The sequence below is a fragment of the Bufo gargarizans genome, chromosome 5 (assembly GCF_014858855.1).
Source record: "Bufo gargarizans isolate SCDJY-AF-19 chromosome 5, ASM1485885v1, whole genome shotgun sequence".
NCBI classification, from domain to species: Eukaryota; Metazoa; Chordata; class Amphibia; order Anura; family Bufonidae; genus Bufo; species Bufo gargarizans.
In genome coordinates this window covers 304596159-304623103 of record NC_058084.1, presented here as the reverse complement: position 1 = coordinate 304623103, position 26945 = coordinate 304596159, and positions in this window count along the sequence as shown.

Below are 26945 nucleotides of genomic sequence, written 5' to 3'. Positions count from 1 at the left end.
TGGGTGACAGGTATGGATTTACTGACAGAATTAGACTTGGAAATGCACAGTAGCGGGTGTGTGAAGTTATTCAGAATGACCCTATGTGCACCTTGAATATGATATACCCTTTTATGGATAGATTTCAAATAGCTCTGATACAGCAGAAACCACTAAATTATGAAATTGCTAAATTGGGAATTGTATATCAACCCAGAACAAAAAATGCGCTTTGACGGACACTAAATAACTTGACCAGCCACACCAGTAACGACAGATTTAGCTGGATATAAACTTGAGGCCTAGTATTTAGGCGCTGGGTGACAGGTATACGTTTACTGACAGAATTACACTGGGATATGGCCAAAAAATAACCACACTATTGCTGGTTAAATGCACTTGGTGTGACAGCTTGACCAACCACACTACTGAGGGTTAAATGCACTTGGTGACAGGCGCAGCTTGCCCCTGATGTAGTATATGGCCAAAAAATAAACAGACTATTGCTGGTTAAATGCACTTGGTGTGACAGCTTCACCCTGATGTAGGCTTTAGCCAAAAAACAACCACACCATTGAGGGTTAAATGCACTTGGTGACAGGCGCAGCTTGCCCCTGATGTAGTATATGGCCAAAAAATAAACAGACTATTGCTGGTTAAATGCACTTGGTGTGACAGCTTCACCCTGATGTAGGCTTTAGCCAAAAAACAAAAAAACAACCACACCATTGAGGGTTAAATGCATTTGGTGACAGGCGCAGCTTGCCCCTGATGTAGTATATGGCCAAAAAATAAACAGACTATTGCTGGTTAAATGCACTTGGTGTGACAGCTTCACCCTGATGTAGGCTTTAGCCAAAAAACAACCACACCATTGAGGGTTAAATGCACTTGGTGACAGGCGCAGCTTGCCCCTGATGTAGTATATGGCCAAAAAATAAACAGACTATTGCTGGTTAAATGCACTTGGTGTGACAGCTTCACCCTGATGTAGGCTTTAGCCAAAAAACAACCACACCATTGAGGGTTAAATGCACTTGGTCGCAGCTTGTGCTGGCGCACCACAAGACACAAAATGGTCGCCGATCACCCCAGAAAAAAGTGACTGACAAACGGTCTGGGCAGCCTAAAAACAGTGAGCAATTGAGTATCAGCAGCTCAATGATCCACAGCTGCAGATCGATCAATTAATCAAGTCCTTTGGAGGAGTTAATCTGCCTAATCTCGCCCTACTGTCGCAGCCGCAACCTCTCCCTATGCTGATCAGAGCAGAGTGACGGGCGGCGCTATGTGACTCCAGCTTAAATAGAGGCTGGGTCACATGGTGCTCTGGCCAATCACAGCCATGCCAATAGTAGGCATGGCTGTGACGGCCTCTTGGGGCAAGTAGTATGACGCTTGTTGATTGGCTGCTTTGCAGCCTTTCAAAAAGTGCCAAGAAAGCGACGAACACCGAACCCGAACCCGGACTTTTACGAAAATGTCTGGGTTCGGGTCCGTGTCACGGACACCCCAAAATTCAGTACGAACCCGAACTATACAGTTCGGGTTCGCTTATCCCTAACGATAACTCCAATGCACGTATTCAATGGAAATGGGGCTGTGCTAAAATTTCAGCTTATTTACAGGCGTGGCATTGTTTGCGGAAAGAAACAGTGGATTTTCTTTTGGTAAGGCCTCATGCACACAACCGGTTTTTTTTTTTACGGTCTGCAAAAACGGGGTCCGTAGGTCCGTGATCCGTGTCCATTTTTCCTTCCGTGGGTCTTCCTTGATTTTTGGAGGATCCACGGACATGAAGGAAAAAGTCGTTTTGGTGTCCGCCTGGCTGTGCGGAGCCAAACGGATCTGTCCTGACTTACAATGCAAGTCAATGGGGACGGATCCGTTTGACGTTGACACAATATGGTGCAATTGCAAATGGATCCGTCCCCCATTGACTTTCAATGTAAAGTCAGGAGTCCCTTTTATACCATCGGATCAGAGTTTTCTCCAATCCGATGGTATATTTTAACTTGAAGCGTCCCCATCACCATGGGAACGCCTCTATGTTAGAATATATCATCGGTTTTGAGTTACATCGTGAAAACTCATATCCAACAGTATATTCTAACACAGAGGCTTTCCCATGGTGATGGGGATGCTTCTAGTTAGAATATACTAAGAACTGTGGACATAACGGCCCCCTGCTGCCTGGCAGCACCCGATCTCTTACAGGGGGCTGTGATCCGTACAATTAACCCCTCAGGTGCCACACCTGAAGGGGTTAATTGCGTGTATCATATCCTTCTGTAAGACATCAGGGGCTGCCAGGCAGCAGGGGGTAGACCCCCTTCCCTCCCCAGTTTGAATATCATTGGTGGCCAGTATGTAGCCCCATCCGCCCCCCCCCTCCCTCCCTCTATTGTATTTATATCGTTGGTGGCACAGTGTATGGCCCCCCCAGCCCCCCTCCCTCCCTCTATTGTATTAATAACATTGGTGGCACAGTGTGCGCCCCCCCCGGCCCCCCCTCCCTCCCTCTATTGTATTAATAACATTGGTGGCAGTGTGCGGCCTTCCCTCTCCCCCCCGCGATCATTGGTGGCAGCGGAGAGTTCTGATCGGAGTCCCAGTTTAATCGCTGGGGCTCCGATCGGTAACCATGGCAACCAGGACGCTACTGCAGTCCTGGTTGTCATGGTTACTTAGCAATATTAGAAGCATCATACTTACCTGCTGTCTGCTGCACTGTCTGTGACCGGTCGGGAGCTCCTCCTACTGGTAAGTGGCAGGTCTGTGCGGCGCATAGCTTAATGACCTGTCACTTACCAGTAGGAGGAGCTCCCGGCCAGTCACAGACAGCGCAGCAGCCAGGAGGTAAGTATGATGCTTCTAATGTTGCTAAGTAACCACGGCAACCAGGACTGCAGTAGCGTCCTAGTTGCCATGGTTACCGATCGGAGCCCCGGCGATTAAACTGGGACTCCGATCGGAACTCTCCGCTGCCACCAATGATTGGGGGGGGGGAGGGGAGGCCGCATACTGCCACCAATGTTATTAATACAATAGAGGGCGGGAGGGGGGCCGCACACTTCCACCAATGTTATTAATACAATAGAGGGAGGGGGGCGGGGGGGAGCCCGCACACTGTGCCACCAATGTTATTAATACAATAGAGGGAGGGGGGCTGCACACTGTGCCACCAATGTCATTAATACAATAGAGGGAGGGGGGGCCGGGGGGGCCGCACACTGTGCCACCAATGTTATTAATACAATAGAGGGAGGGAGGGGGGCACACACTGTACCACCAATGTTATTAATACAATAGAGGGAGGGGGGCGGGGGGGCCGCACACTGTACCACCAATGTTATTAATACAATAGAGGGAGGGGCGGCCGTACACTGTGCCACCAATGTTATTAATACAATAGAGGGAGGGAGGGGGGGCCGGGCGGGGCCGCACTGGCCACCAATGAAATTGAAACTGGGGAGGGAGGTCTACCCCCTGCTGCCTGGCAGCCCCTGATGTCTTACAGGGGGCTATGATACACACAATTAACCCCTTCAGGTGCGACACATGAGGGGTTAAATGTACGGATCACAGCCCCCTGTAAGAGATCGGGTGCTACCAGGCAGTAGGGGGCAGTCATGTACACGGTTCGTAGTATATTCTAACTAGAAGCATCCCCATCACTATGGGAACGCCTCTGTGTTAGAATATACTGTCGGATCTGAGTTTTCACGAAGTGAAAACTCAGCTCTGAAAAAACTTTTATGCAGACGGATCCTCGGATCCGTCTGTATGAAAGTAACCTACGGCCACGGATCGCGGACACGGATGCCAATCTTGTGTGCATCCGTGTTTTTTCACGGACCCATTGACTTGAATGGGTCCGTGAACCGTTGTCCCTCAAAAAAATAGGACATTTTCTGAGTTTTCAACCGACCCATTGAAAGTCAATGGATCTGCAGAAAATCACGGAAAGCGGAACAACGGCCACGGGTGCACACAACGGTCGTGTGCATGAGGCCTAATTCTGGATAACCCTTTTCAGATCACCTTTAGACTATAAAAGTTCAGCCAGTCCATGTTTACCTCTGCAGAGATGCTTCTGAACTGCTGTGTGTGAATTGTGCAGTGTGATGACTCGGTGATGTCACACATTAATGCATACAACATTTGGAATGTTTTCTTCAATAATAAAGACAAAATGCAAAAATAAATAGAAAATCAACTCATCATCCACACTCGATGATCTTCTGTCTTCAGCAGATTGAAACCATGTTTTCTTCTGTTTAGGCCAAGTTCACACATCAGTTATTTGGTCAGTAATTTCCATCAGTTATTGTGAGCCAAAACCAGGTTCAGGTCAAAAACACAGAACAAATCTTCCCATTACATTTTATCTCTGAGTAGGCTTCATTACTGATTTTGGCTCACAACAACTGATGGAAATAACTGACAAAATAACTGAAGTGTGAACTTAGTTGTTAGTGCTAGTTTTCTGTTTTTTCTTTATGTAAATCTCATTTTAGTCAGTCAATTTTTTACAGTTCTGCCACAAATATTGACTCCTGTTTCCATCCATTTATGATGGTGCATTTTCCATTTACAAGGTACGTTGCTTTTACTCTATGTCTTCCTTTGTCTTCCTTTACTACGACTTATTTGGTTTGCTCATATGTTTTATAACCTTCCGATTAATGTTTATAATTGTGCAATATTTCACACACAGCTGTCTAAGAACAACCAACAACCATGCCACACTCCATTTCGATCTTTCATTATCTTTTCCTATGTTTTAATTAACAATTCTCTTCCTGGGGCTGTGTTCGCTTTCAATTAGCCAAGTCCAACAGTTCTGTAAGGTCTAAATGCACTCCTGTCTAAAGGTCTATATACACTGGCAGGTCATTTTTAGGAATTCATTATTCCTTCACAATACCTGCTTGATCATTAAAGGAGGTGAGAGTTGCATTTACATACAGCAATCATCTTCCCTGTATGGAGATGAGTGATCACTTCTGCGTTTGCTCTTCTCAATAGAAAATCACAGTTTCACAGTCTATTATGCGGAGGGTAGGACATAATTTAATAAAAGGTGGGAAGTGCCTTTAAATGACAACTAATTTTCATTTTAGAATAGCCAATTACAAGGTGATTCCATATTTTTTTCATCTACATTGAAGGACCCCATCCTTTTTTTCCCTTTATGAGTCTGAAATAAATAGGCCATTTATTTAAAATGATTTTCTATCTATTATTTCAAGAAGCCAAATTTTCAGCTATTAAACAAACATTGTTTTGCGGAATATCTGTGATTTGTGTGATTACTATAAAGTAAACAAATAGTTGGGTGAGCATCCTCCAAATTTAGTGATTTCGAAATGTTTTGCAAGAGCTGTATATTTTTATTATTTTTTAAAGTCAGAAAACTGCAGTAAGTTAGGCAATGTACCATAAATATGTGTATTTGTAAATAGTTTATAAATATATGCACGATCATGGTATTTTCTAAATTACACAATTTTACCTAATTATAGTTAATATAATACTTAGACCATAAAAAGGATGGGACATTAATTTCTGCTAAGCCGAGCCACAGATATATGATGTGGAGAAACATGCTCATGCACAACAACTCTTCCTGCTATTTAAAATTATGAGACTGAAATTTCTTTGACAGTGTGGCTGATTATTCCAAAGCTATTTCTTTTAAAAGATTAGTGTTTTGACGCCAATAGTCTTAATCTTGATTAATGCTTTAGCTACTTTTTTTTCAATATTTTCTATGATACTTTTTTCCCCAATGAATGTGGTGAAATTGTTAGTGCAAGTTCACATAGAGGGTTTCTTCAACTTTGAATATCATTTTGTTTTTAGGTGCATAATTTTATGCTAACTAATTTCATAGTATATATTTTTCATGAGTTGGATCTAGGTGTTGTTGATATAGGACTCCCTATACACTGTATAGCTACATAGTTAACCAATAAGGTTTTGCCTTCCTGCAGTCACGTCTGGAGAACTTAGGAGATTGCTGCATACGGATGTATTAGGCCTTGGCTACACTGCATCTTTTTATTGTGCGACTGATTGATTTTAACTATTGAATGATAGCTGCAGTCCACAAGATTGCATTAAAAAAGTCATAGTGTAGCCCAGGCCTTATTGTGTTCCATATAAGTTATTGCCCCAGAGGTATTTGAGGGGAGACCACATTTTTTCTTTACCTTATCATAACTGAGACTTTAATATTTTCTCCATGAGACAAGTAGAAATCTTCATGTGGATTTTAAACCTTCATAGGTTTTGCATGGGTTACCTAAAATTCAGGAGACAGGTTTCTTGCAACCCCATACACCAATTGATAAGTGACATAAAAACTGTGTGACTGGTTAGATGACTGCTTAGAAGAATTGCAGAAACTATTGCTATAACATCCCTCTGGTTACTTTATGGACTAGACAGACAGACACAGGCATGATTTACTCATCTCTGAGCAATTGTAATACTAATTGTTTGGTGTATGGCAGGATGTACACAAACATTTGATGTACTGCAGATTTAAAAATCTTAAAATCCTCATGGCAGGTCAATACCTAATGTGTGCATTAGGTTTGTCAAAATGCATTCACTTTGCAGCTATTGTATTATGTTTGGGGTTTTCCACAAGGAAAAAATGCTCTTAATCTTCAATGTGTGCAGGTAGCCTAATGCAGTAAAAATAAATCATTTATGTAAGTTTCCAACTCAACTTTTCACCAGTGAGTAAAAAACTCATACACATCCAAGAAGCTTGCAAAACAAATTAAAGGGGTTTTCTGAGATTCTAATGTTGATGATATATCCTCAGGGTGTGTTATCAATATTAGATTTGTGGAGGTATGAGATCCAGGACCCCCATCAATCAGCGGTCCAGTGAGCATTGCAGCCTCCTTACAACTTACCAAAAATGGGCCTGAGCTGCACCTATGCCAAGTGACCGATAAACATGACATCACTGGCCTAGCAAAAAGTTGTGGTCCTCTGGCATCTTCAAACAACCAGTTGGCAGACCCCACCAATGCTGAGCATAGTTCATCAATATCAAAATCTCAGAAAACCCCTTAAACAAGTAGAGCACTTCTACCCATGATATTTTCCAATAAATAACATTTCTCCTGTTTCTACACATCATTTGTATAACCTCATCTGTAGTGATGCCTTACAACTTGCAACTACAGATGAGATTACACATTGCAGACCTATTGGCAAATATGACACATAAGTCCTCCCCCAGGGAGACTTTACTGCAGGCCTGATTCAGACTTCAATTCTCTTCTTCTGTTTTTGGTGTGTGTCTGTGTGGAAGGGGGGTTTGAAGCTGTGTGACTGGTTACTGCAGTGCTCAGGCTTCAGTTCTAAGCTACCTAGGGGAAGTAAGTGGCAGTGGCACTCACAGGTGGGCAGGCTTCTGGCTGGGTGGGAGGTCCAGTAGTCACAGTACTCCTGCTTGCTCCTTGAGCAAGCTAGACTTTGTGTGCCTTTGAGGATCTGTGGAGTAGCAGTTCCCATTCACTGCTAATTTACCAATCAGATTAGCACTTAACATCGAAGTTAGGGTGACCTTTTATAACCCTCAAAAGGAGGACACCAGTGGAGCACGATAATACACAGAATGGAAACCATTATTTATATACCAGCATCAGAGGACATAACAGGGAGGAGGCATATGAGGAGAGAACTACAACAAGCACGTCCAAGCCATTGATATGTCATATCAGGGGCATTACAGGGAAGAGTATAAGTGGGGAGAACTACAACTCCCAAAAAGTCCAGGCCATTATTATCCAATATCAGTGGACATTACAGAAAGGGGGTATAAGAGGAAAGGACCAAAACTCCCAACGTTTCTTATGCTCCTCTCCCCTACTGAGCCACCCTCTCCTGCATTGATCATATGATGGTGATGTCATCAGAGGTCCTTCACCATACTTCTCCTCTCCACTGATGTACTGCAGAATCTCCTGCACTGGTCAGATGATGGTGACATCATCACAGGTCCTTCAGCTTTTGCGGTGTAGCAGATACAGAGCAGGTCATGGTTGGCAATCACTGCTGTTGTGTCTTAGCAGAGCGCCTTATGACGCTAGTCCTCCAAAATTGTATCAAGTAATGGTGGATTTACACTTGCCAATAATCTGGCAGATTATCAGGGAAAAAGATTCCTGCGAACGCTCATTCCCGACAATCTGCCCATCTAACGGTACAGCTAATCACCTGATGAACAAGTGAAATGCACATTCATCGGGTGAAACTTTATTTCATGCAGGCAAGTAAATTATTGTTTCTGGGCAGCAGATTGTGCTGTCTAAAAAGTGATCTGCTGCCCAGAAACAATGCAGCTGTATGAGGACGAGCGATCACAATAGCCACCACTCATTCTTATACTGCGGAGGCAATCACTGCATGTAAATAGAGAGCTTCACCCCCACTGAACGAGCAGCCAGTTTCGGGAAGAAGGATAATCGTCAGCTCCTCAGTACATGTAAATCCACCTTAAAATTTAAACAGCTGGAAGATTTTTCTTGGACAATTACACAATTCTTGTTTCTATTTTGGCCAGAGTTTGTCTTCAATATATTGTATGTGTATATTTTGGTGAAAAAAAGTATCAATGAATTTTATTTGAATTGCTGCACTGCAAGGTTGAATTTTAAAGGGAATTATAAATAGTTTCATTAATTTGCATATAAAATAAATGGGAATGTTCACCAGGGAAGTTTTATTTCCAGATAGTAGCTTGTAAATAGTGGGAAAGATCACAAGAACAGCTGTATTTCACACTGTGCAAGTGTTAGATATCTATTGCTAGAACAATGTGTAATATAACTATCACACATTATCCTTATCAAATGTCAAATTAATTAAACAGATTTGATAGTGATAACAATCTCAGAAAGTAACAAACTATCTGAAAACTGGAATTATTTTGCTAAACGTTTTCTAAAGATACGTTTTAGGCTAAATCTTTGACTCAGCATGCTCTTTACTAATGTACTAATGTATATTATTTCCTGTGGTGGGAAATAACATTAGAGCACACATTCTGTTATACTTCAATAGCATTCATCATTCCATTCTCTAATGCTCTGCTTGGAATACCAAGGAATTCATTAGCATATTCCACTGAATGAACTCCATTTATCAGTGAAAGTCTTATGAGATAATCAGTTACTATAATTATATGCAGAGATTGGAATGCTAATGACATAAAGCAGGCATGTAAGTAATGTACTGTATGTTTTTCAAGTAATCAAGCAATCACTGTTCCAACTAGGTCACAAGATATGCATATACAATATTAAAATCGGGGTCATATTATAAAGGTATACAATCATATTTTAAAGTGTACCTGAGTTTTCAAAAAAAAAGTTTGCATAATGGCTAAGCTTTTTTGTACAATTATAACTGTGAAGGAACAGTTATGTTTAAGCTTCCCTAATGTTTTTTTTTTTTTTCAGCCATATTATTCCCTGTTTCAGCTGCACAGCTAGATGCATTTCACTCAGAAGCAGGGGGTGTCTCCCTTCTGCCAGCACTATACTGCTAAGATATCCTTTTCCTTACTTTCCACTACATTATTTTCAGCTCAGGAGCTCACAGAACAGATAGATAGGGATACACCACACTTACAGACATACAAGAAGCTCCTATGAAGTTCAGAAGCTGTGTAAAAGCTTTTTTTCAGGTGGATGGAGGCTGATTTTTTAAATGAAGTGCTGTAGACATTTTTGAGTTAGACCACTCTCTATTAAATGAAATGAAATTGTATGAAAGTATTCAGCATTCAGTATTGTACATCAAAACACTTACCTCTTCCAAGTCCTTTTTAACAAACATAATAGAATAAATATACATTTTGGATTTACATATAAACAGTCTAAAATATTAGATAGAAGAGCCTCCCCCCCCCCCACCTCTTGCGATGCGTCTCCCGTCCCCCCATCATATAAACAGAAAGGGGGGGATATTGAGGGAATGGGGACAGGAACACTTTAGAACTTCCATTCTCCCAAAATTTTAATCAATTTTTCCTCAGTATTTCTATGTTTATATAGAATATTTTCATATTGCTTAATTTTATTAGCTAAGTTTAACCATGTGTTAATATTTGGAATATTTCGACAAAACCAGTGTTAAGCGAACCCGAACTGTAAAGTTCATACCAAACTTTGCGATTTTTGGTACCCCGACCTGAAATTTGCAGGAAAAGTCATTTAATAAAGCTTGTTGAAAGGCTGCAGGGCAGCCAATCAACAAACTTTTAAGCTGGGTGCCCTTAGAAGCCATCACAGCCATGTCTACTAATAGCATGGCTGTGATTGGCCGGTGCATCATGTGACCCAGCCTCTATATAAGCTGGATCACGTGTAGCACCGCCCATCAGCTCTCAGTAGTGAAGGGACAGAAAGCAGGCAGCTGAAGTGAGGGACAGTGTTAGTGCGATTTTTTTTGTGGGTGCAATACACCATCTTTGCTCCCCTGACACAGAAAGATAATCAGAAATCTGGCTGTTAATTCTGTGGGTGGCCTACAGCAATTTTTTTGTGGGTGCAATACATCATCTTTGCTCCCCTGACACAGAAAGCTAATCATAAATCTGGCTGTTGATTCTGTGGGTGGCCTACAGCGATTTTTTTGTAGGTGCAATACATCATCTTTGCACCCCTGACACAGAAAGCTAATCATAAATCATACATTTTTTTTGTGGGTGCAATGCAACATTGTACTTTGTACCCCATACACACAAATATTATAGCTAATCCTTCTGTTAGTTAGGTGCACATCATATACCCATTTATTGTGTGAAGTACACCTGCACTGCATACGTGACAGGGAAAATACTATAGTTAATCCGTCTCTTAGTTAAGTGCACGTCATATACCCATTTATTGTGCAAAGTACACCTGCACTGCATATGTTATAGGGAAATTGATATAGTTAATCCGTCTGTTAGTTAGGTGCACGTCATATACCCATTTATTCCGTAAAGTACACCTGCACTGCATACGTGACAGGGAAAATACCATAGTTAATCTGTCTCTTAGGTGCACGGCATATACCTATTTATTGCATGAAGTACACCTGCACTGCATATATGACAGGTAAATTGATATAGTTAATCCGTCTCTTAGTTAAGTGCACGTCATATACCTATTTATTGTGCAAAGTGCACCTGCACTGCATATGTTATAGGGAAATTGATATAGTTAATCCATCTGTTAGTTCAGTGGGTGGCCTCAAAGAATGAGGAGAGCATCAAATATGGGATGTGGCCCTGGTCGTGGTGCTGCTGGGGTTGGTGGAGCTTCTGTTGCAGGGAGAGGACAGGGTCGATCTGTGCGAGCTACACGTCCAAATGAAACACCTTCCTCAGGTGCATGTAGGCGACAGAACGTTCAGCGTTATTTTGTAGGCCCGAATACCAGTGTAGATTGGGTGGCTGACAGTGCCTCCAGTTCCTTTGCATTGTCTCCCACCCGTTCCCCTGATGAAAGCACATAATTGGCACCTGCAGCCCATGGGCATCTGTCTTCCACCTCACCCCCTTGCAAATCACCAAAGTAGTCTGAGCCCCAAGTCATGCAGCAGTCTCTTATGCTTTTTGATGACTCTGCTGGCAGGGTTTCCGAGGGCCATCCACATAGTCCTGCTCCAGAAGTGGAAGAGATTGAGTGCACTGATGCCCAACCACTTATGTTTCAGGATGTGGACATGGGAGGACCACCGCAGCACATCTCTGATTTTGACGAAACACAGGTCCCAACTGCGGCGGCTTTCTGCAGTGTGCAGACCGGCAAGGAGGCCATGGGTGAAGAGTGGGTGGAAGATGATGTGGCGGATGATGAGGTCCTAGACCCCACATGGAATCAAGGTCATGCAAGTGACGTGTGCAGTTCGGAGGGAGAGGTGGTGGTCACACAGCACCAGCCGCACAGCAAAAGAGGGAGCAGTGTGCAAAAGCAGAGTGGCTGTCCCCTAGCCAGTACGCCTGCTACTGCCCACCGCACCCAGGGACTGAGCACACCAAAGTCAGCTCCAAGGAGTTCCCTATCATGGCAGTTCTTCAGACAATGTGCTGACGACAAAATGCAAGTGGTTTGCATGCTGTGCAACCAGACCCTGAAGCGAGGCATACATGTTCTAAACCTGAGCACCACCTGCATGACCAGGCATCTAAATGCAAAGCACGAGTTACAGTGGAGTAAACACCTCAAAAACCCACAAACGATCTCAGGCTCCTCCTGGTCCCTTTTCTGCTGCAGTCTCTGCCTCTTCCTTCCCCTCTGGAGTGACAGTGGCACCTGCCAACCCACAAACAGAGGATCTGGCAGCAATGCTACCACGTCCGTCACCGTCACCAAGCATCTCCACAATGTCCCATTGAAGCATTCCGCTGTCCATTTCCCAAACACTGGAGAGAAAGAGGAAGTACCCTCCTACCCACCCGCGATCCCTGGCCCTGAATGCCAGCATTTCAAAATTTCTGGCCTTTGAAATGCTGTCATTCCGTCTGGTAGAGACGGAGACTTAAAAAACAACATATGGCGGTGGCTGTCCCGCAGTATGTGGTTTCCAGCCACCACTACTTGTCCAGGCAAGCTATACCCGCCTCGCACAACCAAGTGGCAGACAAAATTACGTGCAATGCCATCTGTGGCAAGGTCCACATATCCACCGATGTGTGGACCAACAAGCAGGGGCAGAGACGTTATATTTCTCTAACTGCACACTGGGTAAATGCAATGGTGGCTGGGCCTGAGGCGGATAGCAGTTTGGTGCATGTTCTTACGCCACCGAGGATTGCAGGACATTTCTCTTTGCCTCCTGTTGCCTCCTCCTTCTACTCCGCTTCCCCCTCTACCGCGTCCTTATCTGGTCAGCGTAACACCTTCACCACCAACTTGAGCACAGCCAGGGGGAAATGACAGCAGGCAGTTTTGAAACTCATCTGTTTGGGGGAAAAAGCCCACACCACGCAGAAGCTGTGGACAGGCATGGAACAACAGACTGATGAGTGGTTGTTGCAACTAAGCCCAGCCTGGTGGTGTGCGAAAATGGGCAAAATCTTGTAGCAGCTCTGGGGCTAGCCGGTTTGACGCACATCCCTTGCCTGGCGCATCGGCTGAATTTGATGGTGCAGAGGTTCCTGAAAAAGTACCCCGATATGTCAGAGCTGCTGCAGAGAGTGTGATCTGCCTGTGTGTGCTTTCGGCATTCTCACACTGCTGCTGCTCGCCTGTCTGCGCTGCAGCATAACTTCATTCTTCCTGCTAACATCCTCATATGCAACGTGCCCACAAGGTGGAACTCCAAATTGCACATGCTGGAAAGACTGTACGAGCAGTAGCAGGCGATAGTGGAGTTTCAGCTGCAGCACGCACAGGTGAGTCGCTCTGCGGAACAGCACCACTTCACCACCATGCGGGACATGTGTGCCGTGTTGCGTGGTTTCGAGTACTCCACCAACATGGCCAGTGCCGATGATGAAGTCCTCAGCGTTGCTATCCCACTTCTACACTCACCTAAAGAATTATTAGGAACACCATACTAATACGGTGTTGGACCCCCTTTTGCCTTCAGAACTGCCTTAATTCTACGTGGCATTGATTCAACAAGGTGATGATAGCATTCTTTAGAAATGTTGTCCCATATTGATAGGATAGCATCTTGCAGTTGATGGAGATTTGAGGGATGCACATCCAGGGCACGAAGCTCCCGCTCCACCACATCCCAAAGATGCTCTATTGGATTGAGATCTGGTGACTGTGGGGGCCATTTTAGTACAGTGAACTCATTGTCATGTTCAAGAAACCAATTTGAAATGATTTGAGCTTTGTGACATGGTGCATTATCCTGCTAGAAGTAGCCATCAGAGGATGGGTACATGATGGTCATGAGGGATGGCCAAATTCGGACTCTACCATTTGAATGTCTCAACAGAAATCGAGACTCATCAGACCAGGCAACATTTTTCCAGTCTTCCAGTCCAATTTTGGTGAGCTTGTGCAAAGTGTAGCCTCTTTTTCCTATTTGAGACACCCGGTGGGGTCTTCTGCTGTTGTAGCCCATCCGCCTCAAGGTTGTGCGTGTTGTGGCTTCACAAATGCTTTGCTGCATACCTCGGTTGTAACGAGTGGTTATTTCAGCGTGAATCAGTCGGCCCATTCTCCTCTGACCTCTAGCATCAACAAGGCATTTTCACCCACAGGACTGCTGCATACTGGATCTTTTTCCCTTTTCACACCATTCTTTGTAAACCCTAGAAATGGTTGTGCGTGAAAATCCCAGTAACTGAGCAGATTGTGAAATACTCAGATCGGCCCGTCTGGCACCAACAAACATGCAACTCTCAAAATTGCTTAAATCACCTTTCTTTCCCATTCTGACATCCAGTTTGGAGTTCAGGAGATTGTCTTGACCAGGACCATAGCCCTACATGCATTGAAGCAACTGCCATGTGATTGGTTGACTAGATAATTGCATTAATGAGAAATAGAACAGGTGTTCCTAATAATTCATTAGGTGACTGTATGTCTCCTTGAAAAAAGGCTTCGGGCAATGATGGAAGATGTGGCACAGGAGGAAGAGGGATCATTTCCTCAGTTATAAGGCCAGTCATTCACAAGAGACCAGGTACACAATTTTCCAGCCACGGAACAGTTCTGGAGGATGATAAAGAGGAGGATGTTCACAGCAGGGTGGCACCCAAAGCAGCTCATGGGCATCACTCGAGCGTGGCTGGGGGGATACAGAAGACACAGACGATACACCTTCCACACTCCCACAGAGGACAGTTTGTCATTGCATCTGGGCAGCCTGGCACACATGAGCGACTACATGCTGAAGTGCCTGCACAATGACCACCGATTTTCCCACATTCTAAACATTGCTAATTACTGGGTGGCCATCCTGCTGGATCCCCGCAACAAGGACAACATGCCGTCCTTAATTCCGTCACTGAAGTGTGATCGTAAGATGCGCGCGTACAAGCGCGCGCTGATAGACACGCTGCTGGTGGCATTCCCACCTGACTCTGGGGGCTCAGTGGAAGCACAAGGCGAAGGAAAAGGAGGAGGAAGATGTCGCCAACGCAGATGGGGACCGCCAGCACTTCAGAAGGGAGGGCCGAAATGTGGAAAAGCTTTGTCAGCATGCCACAACAACCAGCACTACCAGCTGATATGGAATGTCTTAATACTCTTTGTAAAAAAACAAAACATTTATATTCAACCTCGCAAAAAAAAGTTTAATCATTCTAATAAATCTAGTACCAAATCCCATCTTCTGTAGCACTCTCCGGAGGAAACTCCAGTCCACCCTATCAAAGGCTTTAGAGGCATCTAATGAAAGGATGGACCTGGAGGTCCCACTCAGAGACTGTATATTATCAAAAAGACGGTGCAAGTTATAATGAGTACCATTATTAGGAATAAAACCATTTTGATCAGGATGTATAACAGATGTTATAACCTTAGAAAGCCTTGTAGCAAGAATCCTTGAGAGAAGCTTGAAATCAGTATTAAGAAGATAAAGGTCTATAGGAGCCTATATCAAGGGGATCCTTACCCTCTTTCAATATCAATATTATTACAGCTTCTGTCATTGATTCTGGAAGTACTCTGTAAATACCTTCAGGAGACAGGGAAAGATAGCCTCCCTATACTTGCGATAGAATTCTTATGGGAATTAGAGTTGAGCGAACACCTGGATGTTCGGGTTCGAGAAGTTCGGCCGAACATCCCGGAAATGTTCGGGTTCGGGATCCGAACCCGATCCGAACTTCGTCCCGAACCCGAACCCCATTGAAGTCAATGGGGACCCGAACTTTTCGGCACTAAAAAGGCTGTAAAACAGCCCAGGAAAGAGCTAGAGGGCTGCAAAAGGCAGCAACATGTAGGTAAATCCCCTGCAAACAAATGTGGATAGGGAAATGAATTAAAATAAAAATTAAATAAATAAAAATTAACCAAAATCAATTGGAGAGAGGTTCCATAGCAGAGAATCTGGCTTCCCGTCACCCACCACTGGAACAGTCCATTCTCAGATATTTAGGCCCCGGCACCCAGGCAGAGGAGAGAGGTCCCGTAACAGAGAATCTGTCTTCATGTCAGCAGAGAATTAGTCTGCATGTCATAGCAGAGAATGAGGCTTCACGTCAGCCACCACTGCAACAGTCCATTGGCATATATTTAGGCCCAGCACACACACAGGCAGAGGAGAGAGGTCCCGTAACAGAGAATCTGGCTTCATGTCAGCAGAGAATCAGTCTGCATGTCATAGCAGAGAATCAGGCTTCACGTCAGCCACCACTGCAACAGTCCATTGTCATAAATTTAGGCCCAGCACCCAGGCAGAGGAGAGAGGTCCCGTAACAGAGAATCTGGCTTCATGTCAGCAGAGAATCAGTCTTCATATCATAGCAGAGAATCAGGCTTCACGTCACCCACCACTGTAAGAGTCAATTTTCATAAATTTAGGCCCAGAACCCAGGCAGAGGAGAAAGGTCCCGTAACAGACAATCTGGCTTCATGTCAGCAGAGAATCAGTCTTCATATCATAGCAGAGAATCAGGCTTCACGTCACCCACCACTGTAAGAGTCAATTTTCATAAATTTAGGCCCAGAACCCAGGCAGAGGAGAAAGGTCCCGTAACAGACAATCTGGCTTCATGTCAGCAGAGAATCAGTCTTCATATCATAGCAGAGAATCAGGCTTCACGTCACCCACCACTGTAAGAGTCAATTTTCATAAATTTAGGCCCAGAACCCAGGCAGAGGAGAAAGGTCCCGTAACAGACAATCTGGCTTCATGTCAGCAGAGAATCAGTCTTCATATCATAGCAGAGAATCAGGCTTCACGTCACCCACCACTGTAAGAGTCAATTTTCATAAATTTAGGCCCAGAACCCAGGCAGAGGAGAAAGGTCCCGTAACAGACAATCTGGCTTCATGTCAGCAGAGAATCAGTCTTCATATCATAGCAGAGAATCAGGCTTCACGTCACCCACCACTGTAAGAGTCAATTTTCATAAATTTAGGCCCAGAACCCAGGCAGAGGAGAAAGGTCCCGTAACAGACAATCTGGCTTCATGTCAGCAGAGAATCAGTCTTCATATCATAGCAGAGAATCAGGCTTCACGTCACCCACCACTGTAAGAGTCAATTTTCATAAATTTAGGCCCAGAACCCAGGCAGAGGAGAAAGGTCCCGTAACAGACAATCTGGCTTCATGTCAGCAGAGAATCAGTCTTCATATCATAGCAGAGAATCAGGCTTCACGTCACCCACCACTGTAAGAGTCAATTTTCATAAATTTAGGCCCAGAACCCAGGCAGAGGAGAAAGGTCCCGTAACAGACAATCTGGCTTCATGACAGCAGAGAATCAGTCTGCATGTCATAGCAGAGAATCAGGCTTCACGTCAGCCACCACTGCAACAGTCCATTGTCATAAATTTAGGCCCAGCACCCAGGCAGAGGAGAGAGGTCCCGTAAAAGAGGATCTGGCTTCATGTCAGCAGAGAATCAGTCTGCATGTCATAGCAGAGAATCAGGCTTCACGTCAGCCACCACTGCAACAGTCCATTGTCATAAATTTAGGCCCAGCACCCAGGCAGAGGAGAGAGGTCCCGTAACAGAGGATCTGGCTTCATGTCAGCAGAGAATCAGTCTGCATGTCATAGCAGAGAATCAGGCTTCACGTCAGCCACCACTGCAACAGTCCATTGTCATAAATTTAGGCCCAGCACCCAGGCAGAGGAGAGAGGTCCCGTAACAGACAATCTGGCTTCATGTCAGCAGAGAATTAGTCTGCATGTCATAGCAGAGAATCAGGCTTCATGTCAGCCACCACTGCAACAGTCCATTGGCATATATTTAGGCCTAGCACACAGGCAGAGGAGAGGTTCATTCAACTTTGGGTAGCATCGCAATATAATGGTAAAATGAAAATAAAAATAGGATTGAATGAGGAAGTGCCCTGGAGTCCAATAATATATGGTTATGGGGAGGTAGTTAATGTCTAATCTGGACAAGGGACGGACAGGTCCTGTGGGATCCATGCCTGGTTCATTTTTATGAACGTCAGCTTGTCCACATTGGCTGTAGACAGGCGGCTGCGTTTGTCTGTAATGACGCCCCCTGCCGTGCTGAATACACGTTCAGACAAAACGCTGGCTGCCGGGCAGGCCAGCACCTCCAAGGCATAAAAGGCTAGCTCTGGCCACGTGGACAATTTAGAGACCCAGAAGTTGAATGGGGCCGAACCATCAGTCAGTACGTGGAGGGGTGTGCACACGTACTGTTCCACCATGTTAGTGAAATGTTGCCTCCTGCTAACACGTTGCGTATCAGGTGGTGGTGCAGTTAGCTGTGGCGTGTTGACAAAAGTTTTCCACATCTCTGCCATGCTAACCCTGCCCTCAGAGGAGCTGGCCGTGACACAGCTGCCTTGGCGACCTCTTGCTCCTCCTCTGCCTTGGCCTTGGGCTTCCACTTGTTCCCCTGTGACATTTGGGAATGCTCTCAGTAGCGCGTCTACCAACGTGCGCTTGTACTCGCGCATCTTCCTATCACGCTCCAGTGCAGGAAGTAAGGTGGGCACATTGTCTTTGTAGCGTGGATCCAGCAGGGTGGCAACCCAGTAGTCCGCACAGGTTAAAATGTGGGCAACTCTGCTGTCGTTGCGCAGGCACTGCAGCATGTAGTCGCTCATGTGTGCCAGGCTGCCCAGGGGTAAGGACAAGCTGTCCTCTGTGGGAGGCGTATCGTCATCGTCCTGCCTTTCCCCCCAGCCACGCACCAGTGATGGACCCGAGCTGCGTTGGGTGCCACCCCGCTGTGACCATGCTTCATCCTCATCCTCCTCCACCTCCTCCTCATCCTCGTCCTCCTCGTCCTCCAGTAGTGGGCCCTGGCTGGCCACATTTGTACCTGGCCTCTGCTGTTGCAAAAAACCTCCCTCTGAGTCACTTCGAAGAGACTGGCCTGAAAGTGCTAAAAATGACCCCTCTTCCTCATCCTCCTCCTCCTCCTCCTGGGCCACCTCCTGTTCCATCATCGCCCTAAGTGTTTTCTCAAGGAGACATAGAAGTGGTATTGTAACGCTGATAACGGCATCATCGCCACTGGCCATGTTGGTGGAGTACTCGAAACAGCGCAACAGGGCACACAGGTCTCGCATGGAGGCCCAGTCATTGGTGGTGAAGTGGTGCTGTTCTGTAGTGCGACTGACCCGTGCGTGCTGCAGCTGAAACTCCACTATGGCCTGCTGCTGCTCGCACAGTCTGTCCAGCATGTGCAAGGTGGAGTTCCACCTGGTGGGCACGTCGCATATGAGGCGGTGAGCGGGAAGGCCGAAGTTACGCTGTAGCGCAGACAGGCGAGCAGCGGCAGGATGTGAACGCCGGAAGCGCGAACAGACGGCCCGCACTTTATGCAGCAGCTCTGACATGTCGGGGTAGTTGTGAATGAACTTCTGCACCACCAAATTCAGCACATGCGCCAAGCAAGGGATGTGCGTCAAATTGGCTAGTCCCAGAGCTGCAACGAGATTTCGCCCATTATCACACACCACCAGGCTGGGCTTGAGGCTCACCGGCAGCAACCACTCGTCGGTCTGTTGTTCAATACCCCGCCACAACTCCTGTGCGGTGTGGGGCCTGTCCCAGTTTCAGAATGGCCTGCTGACGTTTACCCCGGGCTGTGCTGAAGTTGGTGGTGAAGGTGTGTGGCTGACTGGATGAGCAGGTGGAAGAAGAGGAGGAGGAAGCCGAGAAGGAGGAGGTGGCAACAGGAGGCAAAGAATGTTGCCCTGCGATCCTTGGCGGCGGCAGGACGTGCGCCAAACAGCTCTCCGCCTGGGGCCCAGCTGCCACTACATTTACCCAGTGTGCAGTTAGGGAGATATAGCGTCCCTGGCCGTGCTTACTGGTCCACGTATCTGTGGTTAGGTGGACCTTGCTACAGATGGCGTTGCGCAGTGCACACTTGATTTTATCGGATACTTGGTTGTGCAGGGAAGGCACGGCTCTCTTGGAGAAGTAGTGCCGGCTGGGAACAACATACTGTGGGACAGCAAGCGACATGAGCTGTTTGAAGCTGTCTGTGTCCACCAGCCTAAATGACAGCATTTCATAGGCCAGTAGTTTAGAAATGCTGGCATTCAGGGCCAGGGATCGAGGGTGGCTAGGTGGGAATTTACGCTTTCTATCAAATGTTTGTGAGATGGAGAGCTGAACGCTGGCGTGTGACATGGTTGAGACGCTTGGTGACGGAGGTGGTGGTGGTGGTGTTGGTGGTACATCCCCTGTTTGCTGGGCGGCAGGTGCCAACGTTCCTCCAGAGGCGGAGGAAGAGGCCGAGGCGGCAGCAGCAGAATAGGCCGAGGCGGCAGCAGCAGAAGAGGTAGCAGGGGGAGCCTGAGTGACTTCCTTGGTTTTAAGGTGTTTACTCCACTGCAGTTCATGCTTTGCATGCAGGTGCCTGGTCATGCAGGTTGTGCTCAGGTTCAGAATGTTAATGCCTCGCTTCAGGCTCTGATGGCACAGCGTGCAAACCACTCGGGTCTTGTCGTCAGCACATTGTTTGAAGAAGTGCCATGCCAGGGAACTCCTTGAAGCTGCCTTTGGGGTGCTCGGTCCCAGATGGCGGCGGTCAGTAGCAGGCGGAGTCTCTTGGCGGCGGGTGTTCTGCTTTTGCCCACTGCTCCCTCTTTTGCTACGCTGTTGGCTCGGTCTCACCACTGCCTCTTCCTCCGAACTGTGAAAGTCAGTGGCACGACCTTCATTCCATGTGGGGTCTAGGACCTCATCGTCCCCTGCATCGTCTTCCACCCAGTCTTGATCCCTGACCTCCTGTTCAGTCTGCACACTGCAGAAAGACGCAGCAGTTGGCACCTGTGTTTCGTCATCATCAGAGACATGCTGAGGTGGTATTCCCATGTCCTCATCATCAGGAAACATAAGTGGTTGTGCGTCAGTGCATTCTATGTCTTTCACCGCTGGGGAAGGGCTAGGTGGATGCCCTTGGGAAACCCTGCCAGCGGAGTCTTCAAACAGCATAAGAGACTGCTGCATAACTTGAGGCTGAGACAGTTTCCCTGGTATGCATGGGGGTGATGTGACAGACTGATGGGGTTGGTTTTCAGGCGCCATCTGTGCGCTTTCTGCAGAAGACTGGGTGGGAGATAATGTGAACGTGCTGGATCCACTGTCGGCCACCCAATTGACTAATGCCTGTACCTGCTCAGGCCTTACCATCCTTAGAACGGCATTGGGCCCCACCATATATCGCTGTAAATTCTGGCGGCTACTGGGACCTGAGGTAGTTGGTACACTAGGACGTGTGGATGTGGCAGAACGGCCACGTCCTCTCCCAGCACCAGAGGGTCCACTAACACCACCACGACCATGTCCACGTCCGCGTCCCTTACTAGATGTTTTTCTCATTGTTATGGTTCACCACAACAACAAATATATTATTTGGCCCAATGTATTGTATTCAAATTCAGCGGGATATAAATTTGAGGCCTAGTATTTAGGCGCTGGGTGACCGGTATGGATTTAGTGACAGAATTAGACTTGGAAATGCACAGAAGCGTGTGTGTGAAGTTATTCTGAATGACCCAATGTGCACCTTGAATATTATATACCCTTTTTGGGATAGATTTCAAATAGCTCTGATATAGCAGGAACCACTAAATTATGAAATTGCTAAATTGGGAATTGTACTTCAACCCAGAACAAAAAATGTGCTTTGACGGGCACTAAATAACTTTCCCAGCTACAACAGGACAGCGGTAACGAGAGATTTAGAGGGATTTAAATTTGAGGCCTAGTATTTAGGCGCTGGGTGACAGGTATGGGTTTAGTGACAGAATTAGACTTGGAAATACACAGTAGCGGGTGTGTGTGAAGTTATTCTGAATGACCCAATGTGCACCTTCAATATTATATACCCTTTTTGGGATAGATTTCAAATAGCTCTGATATAGCAGGAACCACTAAATTATGAAATTGCTAAATTGGGAATTGTACTTCAACCCAGAACAAAAAATGTGCTTTGACGGACACTAAATATCTTGCCCAGCAACAACAGTACAGCGGTAACGAGAGATTTAGCGGGATATAAATTTGAGGCCTAGTATTTAGGCGCTGGGTCACCGGTATGGATTTAGTGACAGAATTAGACTTGGAAATGCACAGAAGCGTGTGTGTGAAGTTATTCTGAATGACCCTATGTGCACCTTCAATATTATATACCCTTTTAGGGATAGATTTCAAATAGCTCTGATATAGCAGAAACCACTAAATTATGAAATTGCTAAATTGGGAATTGTACTTCAACCCAGAACAAAAAATGTGCTTTGACGGACACTAAATATCTTGCCCAGCAACAACAGTACAGCGGTGGGTAACGAGAGATTTAGAGGGATTTAAATTTGAGGCCTAGTATTTAGGCGCTGGGTCACCGGTATGGATTTAGTGACAGAATTAGACTTGGAAATGCACAGAAGCGTGTGTGTGAAGTTATTCTGAATGACCCTATGTGCACCTTCAATATTATATACCCTTTTAGGGATAGATTTCAAATAGCTCTGATATAGCAGAAACCACTAAATTATGAAATTGCTAAATTGGGAATTGTACTTCAACCCAGAACAAAAAATGTGCTTTGACGGACACTAAATATCTTGCCCAGCAACAACAGTACAGCGGTGGGTAACGAGAGATTTAGAGGGATTTAAATTTGAGGCCTAGTATTTAGGCGCTGGGTCACCGGTATGGATTTAGTGACAGAATTAGACTTGGAAATGCACAGAAGCGTGTGTGTGAAGTTATTCTGAATGACCCAATGTGCACCTTCAATATTATATACCCTTTTAGGGATAGATTTCAAATAGCTCTGATATAGCAGAAACCACTAAATTATGAAATTGCTAAATTGGGAATTGTACTTCAACCCAGAACAAAAAATGTGCTTTGACGGACACTAAATATCTTGCCCAGCAACAACAGTACAGCGGTAACGAGAGATTTAGAGGGATTTAAATTTGAGGCCTAGTATTTAGGCGCTGGGTGACAGGTATGGGTTTAGTGACAGAATTAGACTTGGAAATACACAGTAGCGGGTGTGTGTGAAGTTATTCTGAATGACCCTATGTGCACCTTCAATATTATATACCCTTTTAGGGATAGATTTCAAATAGCTCTGATATAGCAGAAACCACTAAATTATGAAATTGCTAAATTGGGAATTGTACTTCAACCCAGAACAAAAAATGTGCTTTGACGGACACTAAATATCTTGCCCAGCAACAACAGTACAGCGGTGGGTAACGAGAGATTTAGAGGGATTTAAATTTGAGGCCTAGTATTTAGGCGCTGGGTCACCGGTATGGATTTAGTGACAGAATTAGACTTGGAAATGCACAGAAGCGTGTGTGTGAAGTTATTCTGAATGACCCAATGTGCACCTTCAATATTATATACCCTTTTAGGGATAGATTTCAAATAGCTCTGATATAGCAGAAACCACTAAATTATGAAATTGCTAAATTGGGAATTGTACTTCAACCCAGAACAAAAAATGTGCTTTGACGGACACTAAATATCTTGCCCAGCAACAACAGTACAGCGGTAACGAGAGATTTAGAGGGATTTAAATTTGAGGCCTAGTATTTAGGCGCTGGGTGACAGGTATGGGTTTAGTGACAGAATTAGACTTGGAAATACACAGTAGCGGGTGTGTGTGAAGTTATTCTGAATGACCCTATGTGCACCTTCAATATTATATACCCTTTTAGGGATAGATTTCAAATAGCTCTGATATAGCAGAAACCACTAAATTATGAAATTGCTAAATTGGGAATTGTACTTCAACCCAGAACAAAAAATGTGCTTTGACGGACACTAAATATCTTGCCCAGCAACAACAGTACAGCGGTGGGTAACGAGAGATTTAGAGGGATTTAAATTTGAGGCCTAGTATTTAGGCGCTGGGTCACCGGTATGGATTTAGTGACAGAATTAGACTTGGAAATGCACAGAAGCGTGTGTGTGAAGTTATTCTGAATGACCCAATGTGCACCTTCAATATTATATACCCTTTTAGGGATAGATTTCAAATAGCTCTGATATAGCAGAAACCACTAAATTATGAAATTGCTAAATTGGGAATTGTACTTCAACCCAGAACAAAAAATGTGCTTTGACGGACACTAAATATCTTGCCCAGCAACAACAGTACAGCGGTAACGAGAGATTTAGAGGGATTTAAATTTGAGGCCTAGTATTTAGGCGCTGGGTGACAGGTATGGGTTTAGTGACAGAATTAGACTTGGAAATACACAGTAGCGGGTGTGTGTGAAGTTATTCTGAATGACCCAATGTGCACCTTCAATATTATATACCCTTTTTGGGATAGATTTCAAATAGCTCTGATATAGCAGGAACCACTAAATTATGAAATTGCTAAATTGGGAATTGTACTTCAACCCAGAACAAAAAATGTGCTTTGACGGACACTAAATATCTTGCCCAGCAACAACAGTACAGCGGTAACGAGAGATTTAGCGGGATATAAATTTGAGGCCTAGTATTTAGGCGCTGGGTCACCGGTATGGATTTAGTGACAGAATTAGACTTGGAAATGCACAGAAGCGTGTGTGTGAAGTTATTCTGAATGACCCTATGTGCACCTTCAATATTATATACCCTTTTAGGGATAGATTTCAAATAGCTCTGATATAGCAGAAACCACTAAATTATGAAATTGCTAAATTGGGAATTGTACTTCAACCCAGAACAAAAAATGTGCTTTGACGGACACTAAATATCTTGCCCAGCAACAACAGTACAGCGGTAACGAGAGATTTAGAGGGATTTAAATTTGAGGCCTAGTATTTAGGCGCTGGGTGACAGGTATGGGTTTAGTGACAGAATTAGACTTGGAAATACACAGTAGCGGGTGTGTGTGAAGTTATTCTGAATGACCCAATGTGCACCTTCAATATTATATACCCTTTTTGGGATAGATTTCAAATAGCTCTGATATAGCAGGAACCACTAAATTATGAAATTGCTAAATTGGGAATTGTATTTCAACCCAGAACAAGAAATGTGCTTGAACGGACACTAAATAACTCGCCCAGCTACAGCACTAGGGACAGATTTAGCTGGATATAAATTTGAGGCCTAGTATTTAGGCGCTGGGTGACCGGTATGGATTTAGTGACAGAATTAGACTGGGATATGGCCAAAAAATAAACAGACTATTGCTGGTTAAATGCACTTGGTGTGACAGCTTCACCCTGATGTAGGCTTTAGCCAAAAAACAACCACACCATTGAGGGTTAAATGCACTTGGTGACAGGCGCAGCTTGCCCCTGATTTTGTATATGGCCAAAAAATGAACAGACTATTGCTGGTTAAATGCACTTGGTGTGACAGCTTCACCCTGATGTAGGCTTTAGCCAAAAAACAACCACACCATTGAGGGTTAAATGCACTTGGTGACAGGCGCAGCTTGCCCCTGATTTTGTATATGGCCAAAAAATGAACAGACTATTGCTGGTTAAATGCACTTGGTGTGACAGCTTCACCCTGATGTAGGCTTTAGCCAAAAAACAACCACACCATTGAGGGTTAAATGCACTTGGTGACAGGCGCAGCTTGCCCCTGATTTTGTATATGGCCAAAAAATGAACAGACTATTGCTGGTTAAATGCACTTGGTGTGACAGCTTCACCCTGATGTAGGCTTTAGCCAAAAAACAACCACACCATTGAGGGTTAAATGCACTTGGTCGCAGCTTGTGCTGGCGCACCACAAGACACAAAATGGCCGCCGATCACCCCAGAAAAATGAGACTGACAAACGGTCTGTGCAGCCTAAAAACAGTGAGCAATTGAGGATCAGCAGCTCAATGATCCACAGCTGCAGATCGATCAGTTAATCAAGTCCTTTGGAGGAGTTAATCTGCCTAATCTCGCCCTACTGTCGCAGCCGCAACCTCTCCCTACGCTAATCAGAGCAGAGTGACGGGCGGCGCTATGTGACTCCAGCTTAAATAGAGGCTGGGTCACATGGTGCTCTGGCCAATCACAGCCATGCCAATAGTAGGCATGGCTGTGATGGCCTCTTGGGGCAAGTAGTATGACGCTTGTTGATTGGCTGCTTTGCAGCCTTTCAAAAAGCGCCAAGAAAGCGTCACAAAAGCGCCAAGAAAGCGACGAACACCGAACCCGAACCCGGACTTTTACGAAAATGTCCGGGTTCGGGTCCGTGTCACGGACACCCCAAAATTCGGTACGAACCCGAACTATACAGTTCGAGTTCGCTCATCCCTAATGGGAATCCATCAGCTCCCAGAGAAGAACTTCCGGAGCAAGCCTTTTTTGCATCCTCCAGCTCTTGCAGAGTAAGGTCCCCATCGAGAAATTCTCTTTGAATGTCTGTAAGAACTGGTAAACAAATAGAATCCAAATATGAATCTATCGCTTCATCTGAAGAGGTGTTATCAGATTTATTAGTTCCCAAAAATAGCTAACAAATATTTCCTTTATACTGTCCTGATCCTCAGTAATCTTACCATCAGGAGACCAAATGCTAAGAATCACATATTTTTTCCGCTTCTGATTAAAGATCACCCTAGTCAACATCCCAGGACAGCCTGATTCACAAAAATATTTTTGCCCTCTTAAAAAAAAGCCTCTGCTGGGCCTTATCCAGGAGAAAATCAGAATAAGCCCGACCTGTCTCCTGCATAATTCCCCTATTTTCTATTGTTTCGTTCCTGGAAAATTAATCTATTCCAGAAACTTCCAATTCATCCAACTCCTTCTCCCTCCTAGCGTAGCATCTTCTCAGATTACAAATATCACTAATAAGGACCCCCCTCATTAAAGCCTTGAGTGCATCCTACACCGATCTGGA